The sequence below is a fragment of the Amblyomma maculatum genome, unplaced genomic scaffold, assembly GCF_055883805.1.
Source record: "Amblyomma maculatum isolate TAMU_Amacu unplaced genomic scaffold, ASM5588380v1 scaffold_54, whole genome shotgun sequence".
Lineage (NCBI taxonomy): Eukaryota > Metazoa > Arthropoda > Arachnida > Ixodida > Ixodidae > Amblyomma > Amblyomma maculatum.
Window position 1 is genome coordinate 90119 of NW_028146779.1, and position 12499 is coordinate 102617.

Here is a 12499-nt window from a genome sequence, read left to right on the forward strand (position 1 = left end):
ACTGTTGGCTTCTTCCTTCATGTATTATACCGACCACCCTCATTTCCTCTTAATGATCTGCTTATAGCTTACGGGGGTCTCGGTTCTGGCAGTCTTGAAGCCATAGGTAGCGTAAGAGGGTTCTAGCACAGATTTCGCCCTCGCTCTTGATAACGTTCTACGTGACGCTGGCAGTAACAAAGGACGTTCCACGTCCGCCGCTATGGTTGAGGGCGGCGCTGGTGAACACTCTCAAGGTTCGTATACAGACAACACAAATACCCAAGCAAGTAGCAGGGGGGACAGCGGCCGATGTAGCTCAGTTGGAAGAGCACCGGACGCGATATTCGGAGGACGTGGGTTCGGTTCCCACCATCGGCACGTTGTTCTTTCTTCTACTTTGTGTTTAATTATCTTTCCCCTAAACAGATTACATTGCTAATGTCTGTGATTATACAAGTAAACATTAAAAAATACATAAAGTACCATCCCCAACGCTTTCCTTGGGCTCGCCGACTGTTGGCTTCTTCCTTCATGTATTATACCGACCACCCTCATTTCCTCTTAATTGATCTGCTTATAGCTTACGGGGGTCTCGGTTCTGGCAGTCTTGAAGCCATAGGTAGCATAAGAGGGTTCTAGCACAGCTTTCGCCCTCGCTCTTGATAACGTTCTACGTGAAGCTGGCGGTAACAAAGGACGTTCTATGTCCGCCGCTATGGTTGACAGCGGCGCTGGTGAACACTCTCAAGGTTCGTATACAGACAACATAAATACCCAAGCAAGTAGAAGAGGGGAAAGCGGCCGATGTAGCTCAGTTGGAAGAGCACCGGACGCGATATTCGGAGGTCGTGGGTTCGGTTTCCACCATCGGCACGTTGTTCTTTCTTCTACTTTGTGTTTAATTATCTTTTCCCTAAACAGATTACATTGCTAATTTCTGTGATTATCCAAGTAAACATTAAAAAATACATAAAGTACCATCCCCAACGCTTTCCTTGGCCTCGCCGACTGTTGGCTTCTTCCTTCATGTATTATACCGACCACCCTCACTACCTCTTAATTGATCTGCTTATAGCTTACGGTGGTCTCGGTTCTGGCAGTCTTGAAGCCATAGGTAGCGTAAGAGGGTTCTAGCACAGCTTTCGCCCTCGCTCTTGATCACGTTCTACCTGACGCTGGCGGTAACAAAGGACGTTCCACGTCCGCCGCTATGGTTGAGGGCGGCGCTGGTGAACACTCTAAAGTTTCGTATACAGACAACATAAATACCCAGGCAAGTAGCAGGGGGGACAGCGGCCGATGTAGCTCAGTTGGAAGAGCACCGGACGCGATATTCGGAGGTCGTAGGTTCGGTTCCCACCATCGCCACGTTGTTCTTTCTTCTACTTTGTGTTTAATTATCTTTCCCCTAAACAGATTACATTGCTAATGTCTGTGATTATCCATGTAAACATTAAAAAAATACATAAAGTACCATCCCCAACGCTTTCCTTGGCCTCGCCGACTGTTGGCTTCTTCCTTCATGTATTATACCGACCACCCTCATTTCCTCTTAATTGATCTGCTTATAGCTTACGGTGGTCTCGGTTCTGGCAGTCTTGAAGCCATAGGTAGCGTAAGAGGGTTCTAGCACAGCTTTCGCCCTCGCTCTTGATCACGTTCTACGTGACGCTGGCGGTAACAAAAGACGTTCCACGTCCGCCGCTATGGTTGAGGGCGGCGCTGGTGAACACTCTCAAGGTTCGTATACAGACAACATAAATACCCAAGCAAGTAGCAGGGGGGACAGCGGCCGATGTAGCTCAGTTGGAAGAGCACCGTACGCGATATTCGGAGGTCGTGGGTTCGGCTCCCACCATCAGCACGTTGTTCTTTCTTCTACTTTGTGTTTAATTATCTTTCCCCTAAACAGATTACATTGCTATTTTCTGTGGTTATCCAAGTAAACATTAAAAAATACATAAAGTACCATCCCCAACGCTTTCCTTGGCCTCGCCGACTGTTGGCTTCTTCCTTCATGTATTATACCGACCACCCTCATTTCCTCTTAATTGATCTGCTTATAGCTTACGGGGGTCTCGGTTCTGGCAGTCTTGAAGCCATAGGTAGCATAAGAGGGTTCTAGCACAGCTTTCGCCCTCGCTCTTGATCACGTTCTACGTGACGCTGGCGGTAACAAAGGACGTTCCACGTCCGCCGCTATGGTTGAGGGCGGCGCTGGTGAACACTCTCAAGGTTCGTATACAGACTACATAAATACCAAAGCAAGTAGCAGGGGGGTCAGCGGCCGATGTAGATCAGTTGGAAGAGCACCGGACGCGATATTCGGAGGTCGTGGGTTCGGTTCCCACCATCGGCACGTTGTTCTTTCTTCTACTTTGTGTTTAATTATCTTTCCCCTAAACAGATTACATTGCTAATTTCTGTGATTATCCAAGTAAACTTTAAAAAATACATAAAGTACCATCCCCAACGCTTTCCTTGGCCTCGCCGACTATTGGCTTCTTCCTTCATGTATTATACCGGCCACCCTCATTACCTCTTAATTGATCTGCTTATAGCTTACGGTGGTCTCGGTTCTGGCAGTCTTGAAGCCATAGGTAGCGTTAGAGGGTTCTAGCACAGCTTTCGCCCTCGCTCTTGATCACGTTCTACGTGACGCTGGCGGTAACAAAGGACGTTCCACGTCCGCCGCTATGGTTGAGGGCGGCGCTGGTGAACACTCTCAAGGTTCGTATACAGACAACACAAATACCCAAGCAAGTAGCAGGGGGGACAGCGGCCGATGTAGCTCAGTTGGAAGAGCACCGGACGCGATATTCGGAGGACGTGGGTTCGGTTCCCACCATCGGCACGTTGTTCTTTCTTCTACTTTGTGTTTAATTATCTTTCCCCTAAACAGATTACATTGCTAATTTCTGTGATTATCCAAGTATACATTAAAAAATACATAAAGTACCATCCCCAACGCTTTCCTTGGCCTCGCCGACTGTTGGCTTCTTCCTTCATGTATTATACCGACCACCCTCATTTCCTCTTAATTGATCTGCTTATAGCTTACGGGGGTCTCGGTTCTGGCAGTCTTGAAGCCATAGGTAGCATAAGAGGGTTCTAGCACAGCTTTCGCCATCACTCTTGATAACGTTCTACGTGACGCTGGCGGTAACAAAGGACGTTCCACGTCCGCCGCTATGGTTGAGGGCGGCGCTGGTGAACACTCTCAAGGTTCGTATACAGACAACATAAATACCCAAGCAAGTAGCAGGGGGGACAGCGGCCGATGTAGCTCAGGTGGAAGAGCACCGGACGCGATATTCGGAGGTCGTGGGTTCGGTTCCCACCATCGGCACGTTGTTCTTTCTTCTACTTTGTGTTTAATTATCTTTTCCCTAAACAGATTACATTGCTAATTTCTGTGATTATCCAAGTAAACAATAAAAAATACATAAAAGTACCCTCCCCAACGCTTTCCTTGTCCTCGCCGACTGTTGGCTTCTTCCTTCATGTATTATACCGACCACCCTCATTTCCTCTTAATTGATCTGCTTATAGCTTACGGTGGTCTCGGTTCTGGCAGTCTTGAAGCCATAGGTAGCGTAAGAGGGTTCTAGCACAGCTTTCGCCCTCGCTCTTGATCACGTTCTACGTGACGCTGGCGGTAGCAAAGGACGTTCCACGTCCGCCGCTATGGTTGAGGGCGGCGCTGGTGAACACTCTCAAGGTTCGTATACAGACTACATAAACACCCAAGCAAGTAGCAGGGGGGACAGCGGCCGATGTAGCTCAGTTGGAAGAGCACCGGACGCGATATTCGGAGGTCGTGGGTTCGGTTCCCACCATCGGCACGTTTTTCTTTCTTCTACTTTGTGTTTAATTATCTTTCCCCTAAACAGATTACATTGCTAATTTCTGTGATTATCCAAGTAAACATTAAAAAATACATAAAGTACCATCCCCAACGCTTTCCTTGGCCTCGCCGACTGTTGGCTTCTTCCTTCATGTATTATACCAACCACCCTCATTTCCTCTTAATTGATCTGCTTATAGCTTACGGGGGTCTCGGTTCTGGCAGTCTTGAAGCCATAGGTAGCATAAGAGGGTTCTAGGACAGCTTTCGCCCTCGCTCTTGATCACGTTCTACGTGACGCTGGCGGTAACAAAAGACGTTCCACGTCCGCCGCTATGGTTGAGGGCGGCGCTGGTGAACACTCTCAAGGTTCGTATACAGACAACATAAATACCCAAGCAAGTAGCAGGGGGGACAGCGGCCGAAGTAGCTCAGTTGGAAGAGCACCGGCCGCGATATTCGGAGGTCGTGGGTTCGGTTCCCACCATCGCCACGTTGTTCTTTCTTCTACTTTGTGTTTAATTATCTTTCCCCTAAACAGATTACATTGCTAATGTCTGTGATTATCCATGTAAACATTAAAAAATAAATAAAGTACCATCCCCAATGCTTTCCTTGGCCTCGCCGACTGTTGGCTTCTTCCTTCATGTATCATACCGGCCACCCTCATTACCTCTTAATTGATCTGCTTATAGCTTACGGTGGTCTCGGTTCTGGCAGTCTTGAAGCCATAGGTAGCGTTAGAGGGTTCTAGCACAGCTTTCGCCCTCGCTCTTGATCACGTTCTACGTGACGCTGGCGGTAACAAAGGACGTTCCACGTCCGCCGCTATGGTTGAGGGCGGCGCTGGTGAACACTCTCAAGGTTCGTATACAGACAACACAAATACCCAAGCAAGTAGCAGGGGGGACAGCGGCCGATGTAGCTCAGTTGGAAGAGCACCGGACGCGATATTCGGAGGACGTGGGTTCGGTTCCCACCATCGGCACGTTGTTCTTTCTTCTACTTTGTGTTTAATTATCTTTCCCCTAAACAGATTACATTGCTAATTTCTGTGATTATCCAAGTATACATTAAAAAATACATAAAGTACCATCCCCAACGCTTTCCTTGGCCTCGCCGACTGTTGGCTTCTTCCTTCATGTATTATACCGACCACCCTCATTTCCTCTTAATTGATCTGCTTATAGCTTACGGGGGTCTCGGTTCTGGCAGTCTTGAAGCCATAGGTAGCATAAGAGGGTTCTAGCACAGCTTTCGCCATCACTCTTGATAACGTTCTACGTGACGCTGGCGGTAACAAAGGACGTTCCACGTCCGCCGCTATGGTTGAGGGCGGCGCTGGTGAACACTCTCAAGGTTCGTATACAGACAACATAAATACCCAAGCAAGTAGCAGGGGGGACAGCGGCCGATGTAGCTCAGTTGGAAGAGCACCGGACGCGATATTCGGAGGTCGTGGGTTCGGTTCCCACCATCAGCACGTTGTTCTTTCTTCTACTTTGTGTTTAATTATCTTTCCCCTAAACAGATTACATTGCTAATTTTTGTGGTTATCCAAGTAAACATTAAAAAATACATAAAGTACCATCCCCAACGCTTTCCTTGGCCTCGCCGACTGTTGGCATCTTCCTTCATGTATTATACCGACCACACTCATTTCCTCTTAATTGATCTGCTTATAGCTTACGGGGGTCTCGGTTCTGGCAGTCTTGAAGCCATAGGTAGCATAAGAGGGTTCTAGCACAGCTTTCGCCCTCGCTCTTGATCATGTTCTACGTGACGCTGGCGGTAGCAAAGGACGTTCCACGTCCGCCGCTATGGTTGAGGGCGGCGCTGGTGAACACTCTCAAGGTTCGTATACAGATGACATAAACATCCAAGCAAGTAGCAGGGGGGACAGCGGCCGATGTAGCTCAGTTGGAAGAGCACCGGACGCGATATTCGAAGGTCGTGGGTTTGGTTCCCACCATCGGCACGTTGTTCTTTCTTCTACTTTGTGTTTAATTATCTTTCCCCTAAACAGATTACATTGCTAATTTCTGTAATTATCCAAGTAAACATTAAAAAATACATAAAGTACCATCCCCAACGCTTTCCTTGGCCTCGCCGACCGTTGGCTTTTTCCTTCATGTATTATACCAACCACCCTCATTTCCTCTTAATTGATCTGCTTATAGCTTACGGGGGTCTCGGTTCTGGCAGTCTTGAAGCCATAGGTAGCGTAAGAGGGTTCTAGCACAGCTTTCGCCCTCGCTCTTGATCACGTTCTACGTCACGCTGGCGGTAACAAAGGACGTTCCACGTCCGCCGCTATGGTTGAGGGCGGCGCTGGTGAACACTCTCAAGGTTCATATACAGACTACATAAATACCAAAGCAAGTAGCAGGGGGGTCAGCGGCCGATGTAGATCAGTTGGAAGAGCACCGGACGCGATATTCGGAGGTCGTGGGTTCGGTTTCCACCATCGGCAAGTTGTTCTTTCTTCTACATTGTTTTTGATTATCTTTCCCCTAAACAGATTAAATTACTAATTTCTGTGATTATCCAAGTAAACATTAAAAAATACATAAAGTACCATCCCCAACGCTTTCCTTGGCCTCGCCGACTGTTGGCTTCTTCCTTCATGTATTATACCGGCCACCCTCATTACCTCTTAATTGATCTGCTTATAGCTTACGGTGGTCTCGGTTCTGGCAGTCTTGAAGCCATAGGTAGCGTAAGAGGGTTCTAGCACAGCTTTCGCCCTCGCTCTTGATCACGTTCTACGTGACGCTGGCGGTAACAAAGGACGTTCCACGTCCGCCGCTATGGTTGAGGGCGGCGCTGGTGAACACTCTCAAGGTTCGTATACAGACAACACAAATACCCAAGCAAGTAGCAGGGGGGACAGCGGCCGATGTAGCTCAGTTGGAAGAGCACCGGACGCGATATTCGGAGGACGTGGGTTCGGTTCCCACCATCGGCACGTTGTTCTTTCTTCTACTCTGTGTTTAATTATCTTTCCCCTAAACAGATTACATTGCTAATTTCTGTGATTATCCAAGTAAACATTAAAAAATACATAAAGTACCATCCCCAACGCTTTCCTTGGCCTCGCCGACTGTTGGCTTCTTCCTTCATGTATTATACCGACCACCCTCATTTCCTCTTAATGATCTGCTTATAGCTTACGGGGGTCTCGGTTCTGGCAGTCTTGAAGCCATAGGTAGCGTAAGAGGGTTCTAGCACAGATTTCGCCCTCGCTCTTGATAACGTTCTACGTGACGCTGGCAGTAACAAAGGACGTTCCACGTCCGCCGCTATGGTTGAGGGCGGCGCTGGTGAACACTCTCAAGGTTCGTATACAGACAACACAAATACCCAAGCAAGTAGCAGGGGGGACAGCGGCCGATGTAGCTCAGTTGGAAGAGCACCGGACGCGATATTCGGAGGACGTGGGTTCGGTTCCCACCATCGGCACGTTGTTCTTTCTTCTACTTTGTGTTTAATTATCTTTCCCCTAAACAGATTACATTGCTAATTTCTGTGATTATCCAAGTAAACATTAAAAAATACATAAAGTACCATCCCCAACGCTTTCCTTGGCCTCGCCGACTGTTGGCTTCTTCCTTCATGTATTATACCGACCACCTTCATTTCCTCTTAATTGATCTGCTTATAGCTTACGGGGGTCTCGGTTCTGGCAGTCTTGAAGCCATAGGTAGCGTAAGAGGGTTCTAGCACAGCTTTCGCCCTCGCTCTTGATCACGTTCTACGTGACGCTGGCGGTAACAAAGGACGTTCCACGTCCGCCGCTATGGTTGAGGGCGGCGCTGGTGAACACTCTCAATGTTCATACAGACAACATAAATACCCAAGCAAGTAGCAGGGGGGGCAGCGGCCGTGTAGCTCAGTTGGAAGAGCACCGGACGCGATATTCGGACGTCGTGGGTTCGGTTCCGACCATGGGCACGTTGTTCTTTCTTCTACTTTGTGTTTAATTATCTTTGCCCTAAACAGATTACATTGCTAATGTCTGTGATTATCCAAGTAAACATTAAAAAATACATAAAGTACCATCCCCAACGCTTTCCTTGGGCTCCCCGACTGTTGGCTTCTTCCTTCATGTATTATACCGACCACCCTCATTTCCTCTTAATTGATCTGCTTATAGCTTACGGGGGTCTCGGTTCTGGCAGTCTTGAAGCCATAGGTAGCATAAGAGGGTTCTAGCACAGCTTTCGCCCTCGCTCTTGATAACGTTCTACGTGAAGCTGGCGGTAACAAAGGACGTTCCACGTCCGCCGCTATGGTTGAGGGCGGCGCTGGTGAACACTCTCAAGTTTCGTATACAGACAACATAAATACCCAGGCAAGTAGCAGGGGGGACAGCGGCCGATGTAGCTCAGTTGGAAGAGCACCGGACGCGATATTCGGAGGTCGTAGGTTCGGTTCCCACCATCGCCACGTTGTTCTTTCTTCTACTTTGTGTTTAATTATCTTTCCCCTAAACAGATTACATTGCTAATGTCTGTGATTATCCAAGTAAACATTAAAAAAATACATAAAGTACCATCCCCAACGCTTTCCTTGGCCTCGCCGACTGTTGGCTTCTTCCTTCATGTATTATACCGACCACACTCATTTCCTCTAATTGATCTGCTTATAGCTTACGGGGGTCTCGGTTCTGGCAAGTCTTGAAGCCATAGGTAGCGTAAGAGGGTTCTAGCACAGCTTTCGCCCTCGCTCTTGATAACGTTCTACGTGACGCTGGCGGTAACAAAGGACGTTCCACGTCCGCCGCTATGGTTGAGGGCGGCGCTGGTGAACACTCTCAATGTTCGTATACAGACAACATAAATACCCAGGCAAGTAGCAGGGGGGACAGCGGCCGATGTAGCTCAGTTGGAAGAGCACCGGACGCGATATTCGGAGGTCGTGGGTTCGGTTTCCACCATCAGCACGTTATTCTTTCTTCTACTTTGTATTTAATTATCTTTCCCCTAAACAGATTACATTGCTAATGTCTGTGATTATCCAAGTAAACATTAAAAAAATACATAAAGTACCATCCCCAACGCTTCCTTGGCCTCGCCGACTGTTGGCTTCTTCCTTCATGTATTATACCGACCACCCTCATTCCCTCTTAATTGATCTGCTTATAGCTTACGGGGGTCTCGGTTCTGGCAGTCTTGAAGCCATAGGTAGCGTAAGAGGGTTCTAGCACAGCTTTCGCCCTCGCTCTTGATCACGTTCTACGTGACGCTGGCGGTAACAAAGGACGTTCCACGTCCGCCGCTATGGTTGAGGGCGGCGCTGGTGAACACTCTCAAGGTTTGTATACAGACAACACAAATACCCAAGCAAGTAGCAGGGGGGACAGGGGCCGTGTAGCTCAGTTGGAAGAGCACCGGACGCGATATTCGGACGTCGTGGGTTCGGTTCCCACCATGGGCACGTTGTTCTTTCTTCTACTCTGTGTTTAATTATCTTTCCCCTAAACAGATTACATTGCTAATGTCTGTGATTATCCAAGTAAACATTAAAAAATACATAAAGTACCATCCCCAACGCTTTCCTTGGCCTCGCCGACTGTTGGCTTCTTCCTTCATGTATTATACCGACCACCCTCATTTCCTCTTAATTGATCTGCTTATAGCTTACGGGGGTCTCGGTTCTGGCAGTCTTGAAGCCATAGGTAGCATAAGAGAGTTCTAGCACAGCTTTCGCCATCACTCTTGATAACGTTCTACGTGACGCTGGCGGTAACAAAGGACGTTCCACGTCCGCCGCTATGGTTGAGGGCGGCGCTGGTGAACACTCTCAAGGTTCGTATACAGACAACATAAATACCCAAGCAAGTAGCAGGGGGGACAGCGGCCGATGTAGCTCAGGTGGAAGAGCACCGGACGCGATATTCGGAGGTCGTGGGTTCGGTTCCCACCATCGGCACGTTTTTCTTTCTTCTACTTTGTGTTTAATTATCTTTCCCCTAAACAGATTACATTGCTAATTTCTGTGATTATCCAAGTAAACATTAAAAAATACATAAAGTACCATCCCCAACGCTTTCCTTGGCCTCGCCGACTGTTGGCTTCTTCCTTCATGTATTATACCGACCACCCTCATTTCCTCTTAATTGATCTGCTTATAGCTTACGGTGGTCTCGGTTCTGGCAGTCTTGAAGCCATAGGTAGCGTAAGAGGGTTCTAGCACAGCTTTTGCCCTCGCTCTTGATCATGTTCTACGTGACGCTGGCGGTAACAAAGGACGTTCCACGTCCGCCGCTATGGTTGAGGGCGGCGATGGTGAACACTCTCAAGGTTCGTATACAGACAACATAAATACCCAAGCAAGTAGCAGGGGGGACAGCGGCCGATGTAGCTCAGTTGGAAGAGCACCGGACGCGATATTCGGAGGTCGTGGGTTCGGTTCCCACCATCGGCACGTTGTTCTTTTTTCTAATTTGTGTTTAATTATCTTTCCCCTAAACAGATTACATTGCTAATGTCTGTGATTATCCAAGTAAACATTAAAAAATACATAAAGTACCATCCCCAACGCTTCCTTAGCCTCACCGACTGTTGGCTTCTTCCTTCATGTATTATACCGACCACCCTCATTTCCTCTTGATTGATCTGCTTATAGCTTACGGGGGTCTCGGTTCTGGCAGTCTTAAGGCCATAGGTAGCATAAGAGGGTTCTAGCACAGCTTTCGCCCTCGCTCTTGATAACGTTCTACGTGAAGCTGGCGGTAACAAAGGACGTTCCACGTCCGCCGCTATGGTTGAGGGCGGCGCTGGTGAACACTCTCAAGTTTCGTATACAGACAACATAAATACCCAGGCAAGTAGCAGGGGGGACAGCGGCCGATGTGGCTCAGTTGGAAGAGCACCGGACGCGATATTCGGAGGTCGTGGGTTCGGTTCCCACCATCGGCACGTTTTTCTTTCTTCTACTTTGTGTTTAATTATCTTTCCCCTAAACAGATTACATTGCTAATTTCTGTGATTATCCAAGTAAACATTAAAAAATACATAAAGTACCATCCCCAACGCTTTCCTTGGCCTCGCCGACTGTTGGCTTCTTCCTTCATGTATTATACCGACCACCCTCATTCCCTCTTAATTGATCTGTTTATAGCTTTCGGGGGTCTCGGTTCTGGCAGTCTTGAAGCCATAGGTAGCGCAAGAGGGTTCTAGCACAGCTTTCGCCCTCGCTCTTGATCACGTTCTACGTGACGCTGGCGGTAACAAACGACGTTCCACGTCCGCCGCTATGGTTGAGGGCGGCGCTGGTGAACACTCTCAAGGTTCGTATACAGACAACATAAATGCCCAGGCAAGTATCAGGGGGGACAGCGGCCGATGTAGCTCAGTTGGAAGAGCACCGGACGCGATATTCGGAGGTCGTAGGTTCGGTTCCCACCATCGCCACGTTGTTCTTTCTTCTACTTTGTGTTTAATTATCTTTCCCCTAAACAGATTACATTGCTAATGTCTGTGATTATCCATGTAAACATTAAAAAATACATAAAGTACCATCCCCAATGCTTTCCTTGGCCTCGCCGACTGTTGGCTCCTTCCTTCATGTATTATACCGACCACCCTCATTCCCTCTTAATTGATCTGTTTATAGCTTTCGGGGGTCTCGGTTCTGGCAGTCTTGAAGCCATAGGTAGCGTAAGAGGGTTCTAGCACAGCTTTCGCCCTCGCTCTTGATCCCGTTCTACGTCACGCTGGCGGTAACAAAGGACGTTCCACGTCCGCCGCTATGGTTAAGGGCGGCGCTGGTGAACACTCTCAAGGTTCGTATACAGACAACATAAATACCCAAGCAAGTAGCAGGGGGGACAGCGGCCGATGTAGCTCAGTTGGAAGAGCACCGGACGCGATATTCGGAGGTCGTGGGTTCGGTTCCCACCATCAGCACGTTGTTCTTTCTTCTACTTTGTGTTTAATTATCTTTCCCCTAAACAGATTACATTGCTAATTTTTGTGGTTATCCAAGTAAACATTAAAAAATACATAAAGTACCATCCCCAACGCTTTCCTTGGCCTCGCCGACTGTTGGCGTCTTCCTTCATGTATTATACCGACCACACTCATTTCCTCTTAATTGATCTGCTTATAGCTTACGGGGGTCTCGGTTCTGGCAGTCTTGAAGCCATAGGTAGCATAAGAGGAATCTAGCACAGCTTTCGCCCTCGCTCGTGATCATGTTCTACGTGACGCTGGCGGTAGCAAAGGACGTTCCACGTCCGCCGCTATGGTTGAGGGCGGCGCTGGTGAACACTCTCAAGGTTCGTATACAGATGACATAAACACCCAAGCAAGTAGCAGGGGGGACAGCGGCCGATGTAGCTCAGTTGGAAGAGCACCGGACGCGATATTCGAAGGTCGTGGGTTCGGTTCCCACCATCGGCACGTTGTTCTTTCTTCTACTTTGTGTTTAATTATCTTTCCCCTAAACAGATTACATTGCTAATTTCTGTAATTATCCAAGTAAACATTAAAAAATACATAAAGTACCATCCCCAACGCTTTCCTTGGCCTCGCCGACCGTTGGCTTCTTCCTTCATGTATTATACCAACCACCCTCATTTCCTCTTAATTGATCTGCTTATAGCTTACGGGGGTCTCGGTTCTGGCAGTCTTGAAGCCATAGGTAGCGTAAGAGGGTTCTAGC